Below are 17,050 nucleotides of genomic sequence, written 5' to 3'. Positions count from 1 at the left end.
TGAGTGTGTCCTGTGGTTTCACGAGAGCAGGTCACAAAAAACAGTGCAGAGACAGTTTCAAACATCGTACGGAAAGGTGCCGCCCGATGGTAGGAGCATTAAGTCGTGGTATGACAAATTCAAGACCACAGGATCTGTTGCTGACGGACCGAGAAGTGGCCGACCATCAACCTCAGACGAAAGGGTGGAAGATGTCAGAGTGGCTTTTGTGCGCAGTCCGAAGAAATCCGTGCGTACGGCCTCACATGAATTACAGATGCCAAAAAGTTCTGTTCATGATGTGTTACACAAACGTTTACTGTTTCGTGCGTACAAAGTGCAAATCCTGCAGGCTTTGTTGCCCAATGACGGCAAACGTCGGTATAACTTTGCGGTGAAAATGTTATCACGCATTGACGCTGATAATGGCTATCTGGAACATGTTGCTTTTTCAGACGAGGCGGTCTTTCATGTCAGTGGTTTAGTGAATAGACACAACGTGCGTATCTGGGGTAAAGAGCCCCCTCATGAGGTGAGGGAGTCGACCATGGGCAGCCCGAAGGTGAATGTTTGGTGCGCGCTGCTGCATGACAGAATAATCGGACCATTCTTTTTCTGTGAGGACACCGTAACATCTGGAGTGTATCTCGATATGTTGCAATTGTTTGCTGTTCCTCAATTGCTAGAATATCACCCAGATGTTATCTTTCAACAAGACGGTGAACCGCCACATTGGAGTCTGGACGTTCGTTCCTACCTTGATCAGACATTTCCTGGAAAATGGATTGGTCGAGATGGACCGACAGCGTGGCCTGCACGATCTCCAGACATAACCCCTTTAGATTTTTTTCTATGGGGTTATGTGAAAGACAATGTCTACAGAACTCCTGTATCCGATCTTGCAACTCTGCGACAACGGATAACCCAAGTCATCACATCAATCCCTCCTGTGATGTTGGCTAATGCATGGCGAGAAGTTGAATTTCGACTAGATGTACTCCGTTCTACCAAGGGTGCTCACGTGGAGATTTATTGATTTATTTCCTATTGCCAATAAAACTTGAATAGTTTCCGAACATTTTGGTACCATTTTTTCATGTCTATGTTGCATATAATGGATACAGTTAATTTTTGTTTTCATACAAAGACTTCTCGGACACCCGGTACATGTATTTTATATATTCCGGTTTTGTAGGAGATTTCGTGAGAGATGAAATAAGTACTCTTCCATCGTATTTATTTTTATAATTTTTATTCCCTGTTCGATGATCGCGACGATAAGGACGAGTGACCATTACATGAAATTGATGACGAAATAGTCAAACATCCCCGACAAGGACGGTACTCAAACCCGGGAACTTTGGCGACGATATCGAATGTCAATCACTTAATGAGCTTGACCACCGAGCCTGCTTAATGTTATTTCTGTCAGGTAATTCGTAATAACTGTCAATATCCCACATTCGCTATCATTTGCTTCATAATTTATCTTATTGTTGTGATTAACCTGAATTCAAAGAATTAGTTAAAAGGCAAAAATGCAAGATTGAATGTCTCTGATGTTACTTCGTGCCGAATAATATGACATGGTATTATGATATGAATTTATTAATCATATAATATGCCTATTCATTCCATTGATTGATCCCAATTGAGCATACAAAATATGCTATAATGTCCACTCCATGGAGGAGTGGTTAGCACAGCGCGCTACGATGTCATGGATCCCTGGTTAGAATCTCGACTTGGGCGTGGGTGTCCTTGGTAAGTGTCTCTTCATCAATTTCATCATATCATCACTCATCTTCATCGTCGCTATTTGCCAAAAGTGAAAGAATAGCAAATCTAAATAACAAACATCCAATCAAATCGAACATCTCTACCGATTTAATTCTATACGGTACCGAATTCCCACTTTATTACTGCATCTTAAGTCATTTTACAGCATCTCAATTGTTTTCCGATTCGAAAACATTTGGAATGTTGTTTTGTGCAGTTGATTGTGCATTGTTTCGTTGTTTGGATTGTTTAATTAACGTCGCATTAATTAGTTTTAGATCAATCGTGACGGGGGAAGCAAGAGCACAAAGAAAGCGAAAAAGACAAGGAAGAGACCACGGCTTTCTTTAAAGATAGCAAGCATCCCGTGAATACAACTCAAGTGACTGCAGAATATTATGAATAAAATTTATTTAGCTTTTTCCTTTTATTTCTCTTTCAGTTATTTTACTTCGCTTTTCTTCTACCACTCGCGTTAATCGTGTCGGTGAGGAAGAATTATAAACTCGTGAAATGGACGATGGTACAAAATAATATATGCCTCTCCCACGGTTCGAAACTGTCAGTACAAAATATTGTCTTATTTTTAAAATTTACGGGCAAATATGGTTTGTCACGTAGCAATTTTCGCTTATCTCTTTCTCAAGGGGTTCCATTGCCTCTCTGATGTCGTAGTGGTAACGTCTTCGCCATGTAATGAAAGGCTTTCGAATTCAATACCAAATAGAGAGGCATTTGGTTCGGATCCCATTTTAATCTGTAGGTCCAGTGCATGAACTGGACTTAAACAATTAACGTGTGGCATGTGGTCTGTGATGAGAACCATCATTTCAGCGAACCTTCTTGACAATGACTCTAATATCACTTGAAAGAATAGTACCGTGCGTCCATTTCGATCTGCAGCCGAGAGATCGGGAGAAGCGTGGCGGGCGGCGCTGACGGAGGTGCCGACATTTGCGGCCTGTAATGCCCGCATATTTTTATGGACATATGCAGACATTTATATAAATATTGCAAAACTAGCACTAACCTGTGTTATAAGAGTTGTTCAAAGTGATGTCCACCTACATTCACACATTCCTGGCATCGTTTGATGAAATTTTGATTCACACGCAAAAGTTCTTCTTCCGCAATTCTTCCTAGTTCTGCCCTTATATTGTCTTTTAGTTCGTCGATGCTATGAGGGTTATTTCGGTAGACTCTATTTTTCAAGGTTCCCCACAAATAATAGTCACATACCGTAAGATCTGGCGAACGTGAAGGCCATAAACCTCTTGAAATTATTCTGTCATCAAACACCTCCCTTATAGCGTCCAAAGAATCAGCGGCGGTATGGGCTGTGGCCGAATCTTGTTGAAAATACCCATATTGTCTCTCATTATCTGATAACAACTGAAAAAACGGCGCGAGTATTTGTGTGCGGTACCTCTCTGAATTTATTGTGTCTTCAAAAAATATAGGCCCTATTATTCTTTTGGCACTTACAGCACACCACACACCAATTTTTGCATCGTGTAACGGAACTTCGTGTATTATTCGGGGATTTTCAGTGCTCCAGTATCTATTGTTCTGTGAACAAACATGACCACGCAAGTGAAACCATGCCTCATCCGAAAAAATTATTAACTGTGGATCAACAATACCATCTACAATATTCTGCAAAACCCAATTACAGAAATTTACTCTACTTACGTTGTCAGGGGGCCGTAATTCTTGCACTATAGAAACTCTGTACGGTTTTAATTTTAGTAGCTTAGTGGCTGTATGTGCTGATGATTTTGACACGCCCATCTCCTGTGAAACACGGCGTAGAGGTTTGTTTGGAGAACGTTCTAACGCTGCACCAATTTCATCGAGTTTTGCTTCGGTTAGAATCCGTCGTTTTTGCTTAGGTGTTTTAAAATTTAACGATCCAGTTTCTCGTAATTTAAGGACAAGACGTCTAACCGTATCTCTATGTGGAGGTGAAACGCCTGGGAATTTCCTTACGAGTAGCTCTTGTCAAGAAACCAGTTCCTGAAATTTTCTTCTGGAGGCATCGTAGCACCCAGCTGTTTGTTGTGGCTGGGGCACGAGTCATGTGACTCATGCTATCAAAGCTCAATCCTTCCCGAGAACTCAGACTCACCAGGCAAACTTAAGCGAATATTTTGTTATTTGGGTTGCATAAACAACAGGCTTTAAGACGTTACGAAATTCTACGTCCCGTGGCCCAGGTATTTTTTTCTAAGACGTACACCTCAATGTTAGCACAATTCGTAACTCGGCACATATCCAAACGAATAGTCAAGCTCGTGCCAATTGTTAACCAGCATTTGAGGCGTTATTAGCGCAACGATACGCTGTCTCAAATCACCAAAATCGTGAACTTTCCGTTGTGTACATCTTTAATGAAGCACCCTTCAAAAAAGTCTAATGGTGACAAATCTGGTGATCTCGGTGGAGAGGCATTTTCTGCGCATGCGTGACTCAACAACACGATTGATCCTCCAAGTGGACTACTAAAATCTTGGATCGATGGTCAATCGACTTAGCTTCACTACGAGACAATTCAAAGAGCAGTTTTCGCATTATAAGCAGTTATTTTTGTAACCTCTAGCCCGAAGACCCTGCATTACGACCCACACACACACAAGAAAAGGTAAAGCTATCCCTTGCACATTGAACATACCGTAAAGGCATATGGGGTGATGTGAAGGTACGTTCCCTTACATTCACTTTCGTGGAGGTGATGTGGTCAGCACCACGCTCCGTCGGTCTTTACGACCCGGATATTCATTTTGTAAAGGCTGGGTGAATTCCAGAGCCGCTGCATGCAGGGACATGGTTGGGAAAATTTCCACCTGAAATCCCGCCACCTGGGAATCGAACCCAGGTCTACCCTCCTGGCATTTGGATGGATCACCGTGGGTGGTTCAACTGGACTCACTAAAGCCAGCTCTGTCTATATTTAAGGCACCTTCATCACTTTAGAACTCTACTGTATTAGAGGTAGGGTACTTTGTATGCTACAATAACTGTAGTCCGTTGCAGCGATACCGGCTTTGAGTCTCCTGCAGTACTGAATAAGTTCTATGTAAATCTATTCTCATAACTTTTCCCCGTAGTTTCCAATCTATAGAAATAATAAATTGTTTGTATTTGTACGATAGACAAATTTGACGTGGAGTACATATTTGGCGCATGTAGTGTAAGGAAGGAAGGGGTAAAATTATTGACTTATTTGTCACTTCAAAAAAAACTTATGAATGGACAGAAGTCCCGATGTCGAAATGTACTAAAAATATGTATACCTATATCTCTCTGTTGGTTACTTGCTTTCAAGTGCAGACGGGAATCTCGTACTGCAAGGTAGCGTTCGCTGGCTTCCACAAGTGCAAGCGATATCCTGAAGTCTGACGTAAATAGGTAACAGGTATATTGCACACCACCTTTCTAACAATACAATGCTGAAATCGAGAAGGCTTCGGTGGACAGAACATGCTCAGGCCGACTTCCGTGGTTACGCACCGTGCTATGACGCCAGGTGTTCCGTGTTCGAATCCCGGCCTGGTCATGGCTATTCTTTGCGAGTGTCCGTTAATCAATTTTAATTCATATCACTCATCTTGAACTTTACGATTAGCCAAAGTAGAAGAACAGCGAAGTAAAATAAACGAGACAAATCAATCAAGAACATGCTCAGGATGGTTTTGTGAAGGAATTGCTCCATCCACACCATCCACAATTGACTATTTCCCATATACTTACATATATATATAAGTACCAAGTACGCCCGGACCCCCCCCCCCGAAAGATTTATTAAGTACTCCAATTAAATATATTCGTTTAGACGTTGTTGTATAATTTCCTCTGAACTTATTGGAAGACAAGGATTATATTGGTATCATAGGGCTTTACAGGACGCGAAGGACGTATTTAGGGGGTCAAGACCCCCCCCCCCTACCCGAAAGACTTATTAAGTACGAAAATTAAATAATGAAAATATACTCGTTTAGCATTGGTTGTATAATTTCCTCTGAACTAATTGTAAGTTAAGGATTATATTGGGATCGTACGCCTTTGAAGGACAGGAAGGACGTATTTAAGGGGGGGTCCAGGGTTCCGGACCAGCCCAAAGACTCACCAAGTACTAAAATTAAGTAATGCAAATGAAAATATTAGCATTTGTTGCATAATCGATGGTTATTAATTTCCTCTGAACTTTTTAGAAGGCAAGGATTATATTGAGATCATACGGCTTTGAATGGCATTACAAAGAAGATAAATGTACACTACTACTCAAAATAATATGCATAAAATTTTAATCAGAAACTTACTTTTCTCCAACTGCATGTAACATCATTTTTTTTATTCGATAAATATTAAATTATTCATCTATATGACATTAATATCATTTGCCAGGGCACTTGTTTTTATGTAAATTATTCCGATCTTAACTACAGGCAAGCTACGTAATGAATATGCGCTGTTATTTATTCTTATACAGTCTTTTTACCTATTCGTGTAATAATAATATAATATTAATTTAGGTATTGCAATTAGTATTAATTTGATTTATAATATTTTAATATAAACATTATTATTATTATTCCTGAGACACTTGGTTCGGACCCCCCGAAACATATTTCTAGATACGTGCCTGATAAGTACTTATATACAATGTGTGTGTGTGTGTGTGTGTGTATATATATATATATATATATATATATATATATATATATATATATATATATATATATATACACACACACACACACACACACATACGCAAATATAAACATGAAATGTTGGAAAACATGACAAAATGAGTCCAAAAACAAGGCTTCGCCTCTCTGTTACATACGTATGTTATGCCTCTCCTTAGGAAAGTCTTGAGCACTCTACTATTTACAAAACCTGGTAGACACCCAATGGTGAGGCATTTGTAGTAAGGCCATGAAAAAATAGCAAAGACAATGTTGAGATGAATCTGAAGGAAATTGGTACAGACTGTGAAGAACAGATAGGATTGTGACAGATGGAAGACTTGTGTCGGTGGAGCAAAAATATTCCGGTTTAGAAAAGCCAGATACACCCAAACAAACATCTCTGTGCGTGTGTGTGGAAGGATATCACATCACCCGTAAGTTACCCTTATATTTCTCTATAATTCTATGTTTTACGTGTTTGTAAAGTACCGTGCAATGCACAGGGAATACCTTCCTTTACTCCTTCCATTTTATAAGCGATTCAATTTCAATTCAATGTTCATAAAGCTAAATATAAAGATTGATAATAAGAACCGTTAGAGTTTGGTTTTGATTGTTTTATTTTATTTCGCGTTTCTGCCCGTTTTGGCTAATTGCTAATGGTGATAACTAGACCTCGGAATTTAGGTTTTTAACCCTTTTTTTCATTTGCAGATAAATAACAAATAAGTTATGTCAGCGTTTCATTAAAAAACGCAACAACTGACGAAGTTTTATAGTACCTAAAATAACCTATTTTGCGTGTTACAACATATTTTAGGTTTAACTGTCTAAATTAAACCATTTCTTTTTAGGTTTTAACGCATTTTTTTAGGTTTTATAGGATTTTTATATCTCGCAAAGGTATATTTACTTGGTTTGGTGACGAAACAATTCAATTACTGACGTGTTTGAGACATGTTTTCTGTCGATTTCCCCTTTCTACAAGTCTGTGATATTTTTCAAACCTCTAAACAAAACAATATGCACACAGTGGCGACGATTAGAGGGGCAATTCCCTCCCACTTTTTGCCCCCGCACTATGGATTCTTAATGTTAAGCCTACTAAGAGAATAGAAACTGTTCTTGTCAGCCCCTTAATGAAAGTTGCAATTTTTCACGTCTACGGAGAAAAAAATGGAAGAGAGAAAACATCTGCTTGTACCATTCTTTTTATGTTTACCAGAGCAAATAATTCACGCTAAATTCCCGGAATTCAAGGAATTCCAAGTGAGTAGCCACCTTGATATTGTACAGCAAATTATACATACGTAATTATTTTTTCATATCAACAAGTAACTTTTGCTAACAGCACAAGCAAAGTATTACAATAATTTGTGCATAATTTTGAAAGTGATGTAAAGAAGTTAACATTTGGTGAGAAAGTTAATATTTGGTTGTTACATATACCCATTAAAATTTCATACGGTTCCTAAATTATCAGTATATTTAGGAATTTTGAACCATTTTAAGCTTTTAGAACCTACTTCACGATTTTTCGAGTCTAATTTATGATTTTTAGAACCTTTTTTCGGATTTTTAGAACCTTTTTTCGGATTTTTAGAACCTTTTTTCGGATTTTTAGAACCTTTTTTAGGATTTTTAGAACATATTTTAGGAACCTAAAAGCACACTTTTAGAACCTAAAAATCCGAGGTCTAGTGATAAGATGGAATAGATAAAGGGACAATCACAAGCACGTATGGCAGAACACAACACAGGTCCCATAGAGGATTATACTGGCTGTGAGTCCAGACGCCAGAGCCTCGCTAGTCTGCAAAATGCAGTCCAGGGTTTACTACGTGGAAGGGAGGTTAACATTTGGGTGTCCTCAGAAAGAGTTACACCCCCTCCCCCCATTCTTTATGTATACATGCGGTCTGCAATAACATTGGTTCTCTGTTAATTGTATTTCGACTCCATTGCACCAAATGAAAACACAAAACCATGTCAAACTGAACACAGCGCTAGAGTGATTTCACCGCGTGACAACTAGAAACTTCTGTTGATTAGTTCCGCCAACAACGAAGCCTCGCATCAAATATGCTCAACGTGGGAAATCTCTTGCAGAGAGCAAGTTGTTGACAACGTGACTTTCTGCTATAACGGGGTCCTGCATCAGGGGCGGCGCCAGAAATTTTCGACCGGGTGGGCAGAAGCTGTATATTGATAGATTAGGGTGGGCAGGTAGGTATAAGTGTAAGGTCATATATAAATACATGTTCCTGATTTTTCATCATAAAATTATGAGTTTTGACTGAAACTTGGGGGTTAATGATCACTTTTCTTGGCTTACAAGGTTATTGCAACTGACAAATGTATCTGAATGTTTGCAGTAACGGCGATCGGGTGTCAAAACGTGGGGGCAAGGACAGTTTACATTTTTGGTAGAAGAGTCTTAGCATTAAGAGGTCATAGTGCGGAGTCTTAGCATTAAGAGGTCATAGTGCGGGTGCAACAAGTTGCAAAATGTTGCGGGGGAAACTCCCCCTTCGCTCCTCCTAATCGCCGCTACTAAGTATTTGGATTAAAATTAATATCTTATTGGGAATGTAAACACACACACAAATGGAAAAAAACAATTCTTTGTTCATTCTGCATAAAGTACCCCTAGGCTCATGAAAGGCTATTTTGATAAAATTATCGCCCAAAAGTAATAATGAAGTAACATTGAAAAATCTGTTAAGAATTGAATACATTTCCTAAGTTGCTATTCGTTTTCTGAAGTAAGTCTTCGTTACTCACGCGGGAGAAGTAACGCACGTATGGTTAGATGAACACATGCACTGAGAGGGATCATTGACGCACCTGCGTCATAGGAAATTTTGGGGGGACAAGATTTTATATCAATTCTATAAATCTTCACACAAACCAAAAAAAGGGGGGGGGGGTCGTTTCGTTTGATTGACTTGTTATTGATTTCTAGTTATGGTTATTATGTACAGTTTCTCTACCTACCTATGGTTGATCGCGGCGTTTGGGTTGAAATGAAACACCAGCTCTTATGCCTTTAGAATCGGTTTGGATGGGAGGGGCCGTGCTGTTCGCATTAATACAAGGTTAGTCAAGCAGACAAACTATTAAGAATAAGGTTCAGTACACTAACAATGACAGGCTTTATGTTAGTAAACATGAAAGCCTAAAGTACCTAATGTATACATATATTGCTTAAACATGTCTGTATTATATTGTTCCGCAAATTTTGGGGGGATGAGCACACCTGCATGCACTAAGGTAACAAGTCAGAGGCGAGGCGTCTGGTCATCGGGAGATGCGGCGATGACCAAGCAGAATAATGAAAATATTGCATTTTGAATATTTTAGAGAAGAAGTAAAAAATAAGTAAGCATACTTGCATAATTGTGCGAAATAATCCAAGCGACAGCATGAAACTGCTGTAAATACGCAAGAGATTTGCTAATCTTAGCGCATCGATACGAGGCCCCAGTACTACCCTCCCGCCAGGTTTTCCATTGAAGGCAATGGTGTTAATAGCCTCAGCTCATCGCAGAAGTGGTGCGAATCCCTGTTGTCTTTGTCGGTGCCGAGAACAGCCAAACGCTTCCGAACAGGCAGACCCTACGACAAGGTCCAACAACCTCTACTTTCTCCCACTCTTGAAGGTCTGGGTCATAACAGGTCCTTTTTTCAGCCCGCATCCCCATGCTTACAGCCACGGCAAGGTTTCTCTGGAGTCATCAAGATTCTTCCGAGTGTACAGTGGATTGCTCAAGGAGGGGTTGGTGAGGGTCATAATCCCTGCTTAGGCTCAATAATCTTACAAAAAAAAGAACGTCCGGACAGGAAAAGGTGGCAAAATGAGGAATTCATGAATGACTACTAAAAAGTACATGTAACACCTCCCCCCTTCGAAAATCCTGGGCACACCAATACGAATGTCTGCTATTTCCACTTGTTAAGAGGAAAAGCACACATTGAACGATATGAAATCTGATTTTCATTATCAAAACAACAATTGACGGCGGACCATTAAAACGTGACAATTGAGGTGTTTTCATTTCAGTTCTGATCATATTTAATAATTCTCATCGTATGGGATAGAATTATGTGTCTTTTGTAATCGTAAGGTCTGTAGTATGAGCTTTTACATTGAATTGGCAATGACCTTGGCGTTTATCGCACGGATATATTGTACCTCTCCCCCTCCGTTGAAAGATCGACCATGACGATTGGCAAATCTTGCGATGACTACCTAAAAATGTCACGCTTCGCCACTGGTAACAAATAGTTACATTTTGTAGAATGTGATTTTGGACACAAGGAATTCATCGAAATTGATCACCATACCCGGTAATTCATCTCTTTTTCACAGACGACTATCGAACACACTCAAATGTCAACCAGCTCTATCCTACCCAGTATACCCTGGAAACTTTAATCTTGCAGGCGAACTAGTCTCTGGCGCCTGGAACCACAGTCAAAATAATAATTTGGGGGGGGGGGGTTTCAATTTTCAGTGTCTGCGTGTATTTGTTTACACCCTTCGTCACTTTCATCTAATCACCATTGAACCTCATCTTCGCCATTAGCCAAAATTAGCAGAAAAGTGACTTCACATAGAACAAATCAGTCGAATCAGCAACAATTTACTCTTCCAAAAGTGGAGTTGCATTAGTTCATACCCCTTCCAAAGTTGAGGTGGTAGTTTTAATTTCACAGTGTTATATTGTTGGATCAAGGCAGCTAACTCCGTGTACAATAACGTTGTTTTCCGAAAGTCTTAAATGCTTCCCTCTGGCAATACACCCTCTTAAATGAACGCATCTTCTGTGGTGATAAGATGACACGTTCTTTCTGTATACTTTTTTCTCCAATGGCATAATGTTGCCTTATAATGCCCTTTTAATCAAGGGTCAACGGAAGAAAATAAAATTCAATTCAAAGAGGTTCTGAGTTCTACTGCCCCCTCCCCTGGTGGATCGGACTCCACTTTAAACTGTAGGTTCAGTCCCGATTAGCCTATCTGAGCATAAAAGTGGATTTGAAAACAAACAAACAAAAAATTATTTTGCATACTTCGTGATAATACTTTCTTGTTTTACTTCATCTGCATCTACAGATTCTGTTGACCTTTTCGGCTGAACCTCTGATGCTTCTAAAGTTTAAACAATTATCATCGTGATTGGTTAGTTCTCTGACGCCCTCAAAACAAAGCTTTCCTACCAACTACTTCTTCTTTTAATTCTACGTAAGTTAATCACAAGAAAAATCGCATGATTACGTAACTGATAGGCTAAATTTATGCGGGGAACGAAGATTTCTAAATAGAAGTAGCCAACCGTTATTAATTCAATAATTCTGCATCCCAAACCCAGATAACTGTTACATCAAAATTTATACACCTCGGTATTGTAGTGGTTATTGTGATTGCTTCTTATTAGTATTTATTAGTAAAACGAATAAAAAGTTGTTATTTTGTAAACCATGTAGATATTTGAAGATGACATGACGCAAAAAGGGTTTTTTATTTGTTTATTTAGAGATTTTTTAAATCATACCCAGGCCGGGATTTATATATGTGAAGACCCGGAGCTTACAACACCAAGACCTCACCCCAATCCCCTCCACAGTTTCAGTTATAACTTTTCTCCAAGCTACATAAGGTGGTTAGTTATACGTATTTCTACATTTTTCATCACATCCGAAGTACCTCATTTTTTTTCTTTATGTGGTACTTTTCAAAGCAGTTTTTACCCAGTGAAGGTCCTAAGCCTAGTAGCTGCTTCTAATCATAAAAGTATTCAATTGATCACAGCTTTTCTGTTTCAAAATCTCTAGTAATGCCTTTTGCTTTTTAATGACAAAGTTAAGACAGCTTTTTATGGGATGATGATATGTGAACATTTCTAGTATAGATAATATTCATGAGTAAAATATACATGTAATGAATACCAGAATACACTTATTTATTGAAAAATTCACATTTCCCAAGTATATGTAAATACTTAGTGAATTTGATTGGGTGGGCAAGCGGGTGGGCACAGGAATTTTTGGGTGGGCGCTTGCCCGCCCGTGCCCACCCCTGTCGCCGTCCCTGTCCTGCATGCTGGTCGATAGCCATAACGTTATATCTTCCATGGCCATTCCAGTCCACCACTACGATTGTTTTGTTTTTGACTAACCCTATGCCAACGATACATGAAATACCAATTTTCTATATTTTAACAATGTACCAATGAGTGGCGTTTAGCAGTGAACTCACAGAAGAGTACCGCGGTTACACATTCAAAACGAATAAAACGGGAAGAACAGCAGTTCTTGTCAAGGTCACATCATACTTGAAGACCACAGGGAAAGAATGTGCATTTTTAGCCAAATTGAGGTAAAGGAAGGGTGCGAAATCACTGAAGATTCGAAATTTTCGAATTATATCTTGACGTTCGGAAAAGTATAGGTTCTGTAAGTAATAGCATTGTCACTTAGTCACTTATTGAATTATTAAAAGTAATTTGGTGTGGCATTCGTCTATTAAATCGATTGAATGATATAAATCGTTGGTATAACATTATGCTATTCTCGATATTTATTTTTTCGAAAAGGATTCCTCAATATTTTAGAAAACATAATATTGCGCCACTAAGACGAAGAAAACAGAAATCTGTCGTGCGACCTCTCAATGACTACAACTTTGTATGACGATTAACACGCATGGTTTGGGGCTCTGGTGAAGTTAAGAACAGCGAATACAATGAAAATTGAGCAAAAACAAATTACTAACTACCCAATTGTTGCTGAATATTAAAATATTCATGAAGCTACCGTGCATTACTGATAGGGGAAAGTGCCAGGGCTGTTAAAATTGCAATAAGTTGCTTTCATCCATAGCGCTTTCCTGAACATGATATTTTCATTGTTGTTTCCTGTTACAACTTCCCATTGAGATAATGCGTAAAGAATGCAATTGATCATCAATAAACTAGCAAATAAAGGTGCATCTAATCGCAAGTACTTCCTACATAAACAAACGTTTGCTCACGTTGTAATCGACAAAGAATAGGAAAATCTGACACACTTCCACAGAACATGTTTTGTTTCCGTTTCCAATGTAAACATTGTTGATGAAAGAACTTGTTGATTGATAGCAACCGCCGTCGTTTTCTTTAATCAATGACCATAGTTGCCAACTTCATAGCGAAGTCACTAAGTATGAAGCTTTCATGATGTCAGTCGACAATGTAATTCATGAGAAAGTGACAAGCTACTTTCTGTCTGTTTTATGCACATAATATATTGTAAGATTTTATAAGTATCTTTATACGAGATATGGAGGTATAAAATCAGTAAATGTCTAAAATACGTACAAATTTAAACGCATGAATCTCTAAGGACACTGAACCCAGCAATGCCTGGAACAAATAAATTATCCTGGCCTGCTACTTCCTTCTGTTTCTCGCCTACTTTGTGAGAGCGGGTTAGATGTATTATTAGATATTATATTAAATAAAATATCAAATAGTATTTCGATGTTAATTTTATGTAGGAAAGTTATATGTTCTTACATTTTTTCGCTAACTCATAAGTTCGTCAACTTATCTATTGGAGACATGTACTACATCTTTTCACTTAAACATGGAAATATGCTTTATAATACAAAATAAAATAATATAAAATATAACTGAAATATACTACTACAAAGAAAATAGTGAAGAGTGTCATCGAATAAATAGTCATTAGTCGAGAGAATTCATCGACCAATAACAGATCAATGTTTGCCATTCTGTACGTTTATTCCTATTTAGGTTATTTTACGCCGCTTGTGTGTCTTTCGGGTTTATCAGAACGATGATGATTAATGTATGATGGGACAAGCACAATAATACATCCATGCCTTAACCAGATTTCGAACTTGGGACCTGTGGCTTATCAGCGTGTAATAGTCACTACTCAGCCACAGAGACCGTTTGTATACGTTGATGGATTGATTGATGAGTCAATTAAATAGAAGTTTATCATATTTCTAGCGTAAATAAGCAGGAATTTTAAAAATTTATGTATGTAGGTGCATACACCCAGAGAGACAGAGAGAGAGGGAGAGTTGCAGTCATACATACATGTAGTACAATTTGACCGTGCAGAATTGCGCTGGTGCCAAATATGGGAAAAGCAAAGCTAATTCTCGCGAACTCGGTTGCAGCGTCGACCGGGCTGCGTTAGTTCAAGCGTCAGACCGACTTCTCTCTGGGGAACTTTTGTGCCATCCCTGACCTTTCGAGCAAATTCTGTCAGTTTGTATCACCTACAAAATACCAACGACAACACTACAACGAGATCTTTCATTGTGCTCCGACGTGGCAACTGCGCGAACTTCTGCCACCCGCCTATTTCATCGCCGTGCGTTTAGTAACAGAGAACTGACAATACAATATCATTATTGATTTTTAAAATTTGATTAAAAATCTCACGATTTGAACTTCATCATGAAGTTACAATACTACTTTTTACATTAAATTTGTATCTAAGATTTGATTGAGCAACTTTGCAGCGGATTTTATATGGAGTTTTAGCGAATTCCAGGCGTTGGCAACTTTGTCTATGAGAGCACTCAATCTCCACAAAATACAATTTTGATTGCCAAGCATTATCAGTTTCAAGTGGTTGCAAATATTTAGCTAAGATAACGTTTTCTGCTAACAAAATTTCAGCAGAAATCCGCTAGTACTGACAGTTATTTAAGCCAAGCAGCAAGAATTCTCAGCAATTAGTGTTCGCTGTACCTGCAGAAATTATGGTATGTATTTTTATGAAGGCCGGAACGCTTCTTATTACTAATATTAAAGTAGTTAGGTGGATTGAGTTACGCCAAGATTCACTGAAACTTTATTGTTATTGATGCTGAGTTGGCTTTATGCTCATTGGTGGCGGCAATCTGGAATTGATTATTTAGTAGTAGTAGTAGTAGTAGTAGTAATTATTATTATTATTATTATATCTTTGAAGAGACTCTTCTACTCAATACTTATAAAATTTCTAAACTTTAAATGCCTAGTCGTTCTCACATTTCTTGTAACTTTCATCAACTTTAATCCGGGGAAAAGCTTTGAAAATTCTATTGACCACTCACTTAAAATCTTTAACAACCTCACAGAGAAACTGCCGGCCTCTGTGGCGGAGTGGTTAACACAAGACCTCGGATTTTTAGGTTCTAACAAGTGTGCTTTTAGGCTCCTAAAATAGGCTCTAAAAATCCTAAAATAGGTTCTAAAAATCCTAAAATAGGTCATAAAAATCTTAAGTTAGGCTCCAAAAATCCTGAAGTAGGTTATCCACAGTCAAACTCCACAATTTTGTCTGCGAGTATCATCTTATATGCTGAAAATAATCTTTCAGCAAAAACATAGTCAGTGGTGCAAACTTCAATGCTGAAATGTTAGTCTGGAAGTAGTGAATGCAACAAAGCACCGAAGTGGTGCGAAAGTGAGCAAGACCACACATGTACAGGTACAGGTAACAGTGGCGCCATACATTTTGCCTTGTTTAGAGGTTTGAAAAACATTGTGAACTTGGAGGAAGGGAAATCGACAAAGAGTATGTTCCAAACACGTTCATCATTGAATTTTTCTGTGACCAAACAAAGCAAATGCCTGTGTGTGACATACAAATTCTGTAAAACCTTTAAAACTATATAAAAACCTAAACAAAGGCTTGATTTAGGCGCATAAACCTAAAATAGGTTCTAACAAGCAAGATAGGTTTTTTTAGACACTATGAAACTTCATCGGTTGCGCGTTTTCAAACGAAAGGCTGACATAACTTACTATTTCTTACATACCTATAATAGAGAAAATAGGTTAAAAACCTAAAATCCGAAGTCTAGTTACCACATTGCGCTACGACGCCAGGTGTCCCGGGTTCGAATCCCGGCATGGGCGTTTGTGAGTGTCCATTCATCAATTTCATCATATCATCACTCATCTCCATCTTCGCGATTAGCCAAAAGTGGCTGACGAGCGAAGTAAAATAAACCAAATCAATCAATCAATTGCAGAGAAACTCTCCCATGAAAAGAAATATTCCTTGGGACAAGTGATAGAATATATTAAAAAAAATGTCCTGACCAATGACCTGTAACTGATAGTTGTGTGTACGGTGGAACAACAATCTCGATACTTAATGTTCCAGGTTCGAGTCCCGGCAAGACTTGACTGTTCCTTAGTGAATACCCTGATATGAATTCAATCTACTTGTCAGTCATCCACATCGTCGCGATTGGCCAAATATGGAAGGAAAACGATACAATACAAGAAAATATGAATTGTTCCCTTTCATTTAGTTGGTCTAGAAATTTCAGTATAACATAAAACCATATTTGTTAACTGAAATATACCCCACAGTAGGTACTTGGGAAGTTGACACTGAGTTTAAAACAATTTCACAACCCCAAAACAATTGTTCATATTCATTAGTATAACTTTTATACTGTTTGAGGTTAGAACAAATAATTCTTAAGACTTTCTGTGTTTTGAAAATTAATAAATAATGCATAAATATATAATATTGTTTCTGTTAATGAAAAATTATACAATCTTCTGCCTGCATTATGA

At 38.4% G+C, this 17,050-nt stretch overlaps 1 long non-coding RNA gene across 1 annotated transcript in view; it reads right to left on the bottom strand.

Annotated features, from left to right (window-relative positions):
- Positions 1–17,050, bottom strand: part of LOC146005258 (uncharacterized) — a 42,666-nt gene that overhangs the window by 15,911 nt on the left and 9,705 nt on the right. The gene's annotated exons all lie outside the window — the stretch shown is intronic.

The sequence above is a fragment of the Lepisma saccharinum genome, chromosome 23 (genome assembly GCF_977018435.1).
Source record: "Lepisma saccharinum chromosome 23, izLepSacc3.1, whole genome shotgun sequence".
In the NCBI taxonomy this organism is placed as follows: Eukaryota; Metazoa; Arthropoda; class Insecta; order Zygentoma; family Lepismatidae; genus Lepisma; species Lepisma saccharinum.
Note: the sequence above shows the minus strand (reverse complement) of the source record. Positions and strands in the feature narration are given on the sequence as shown.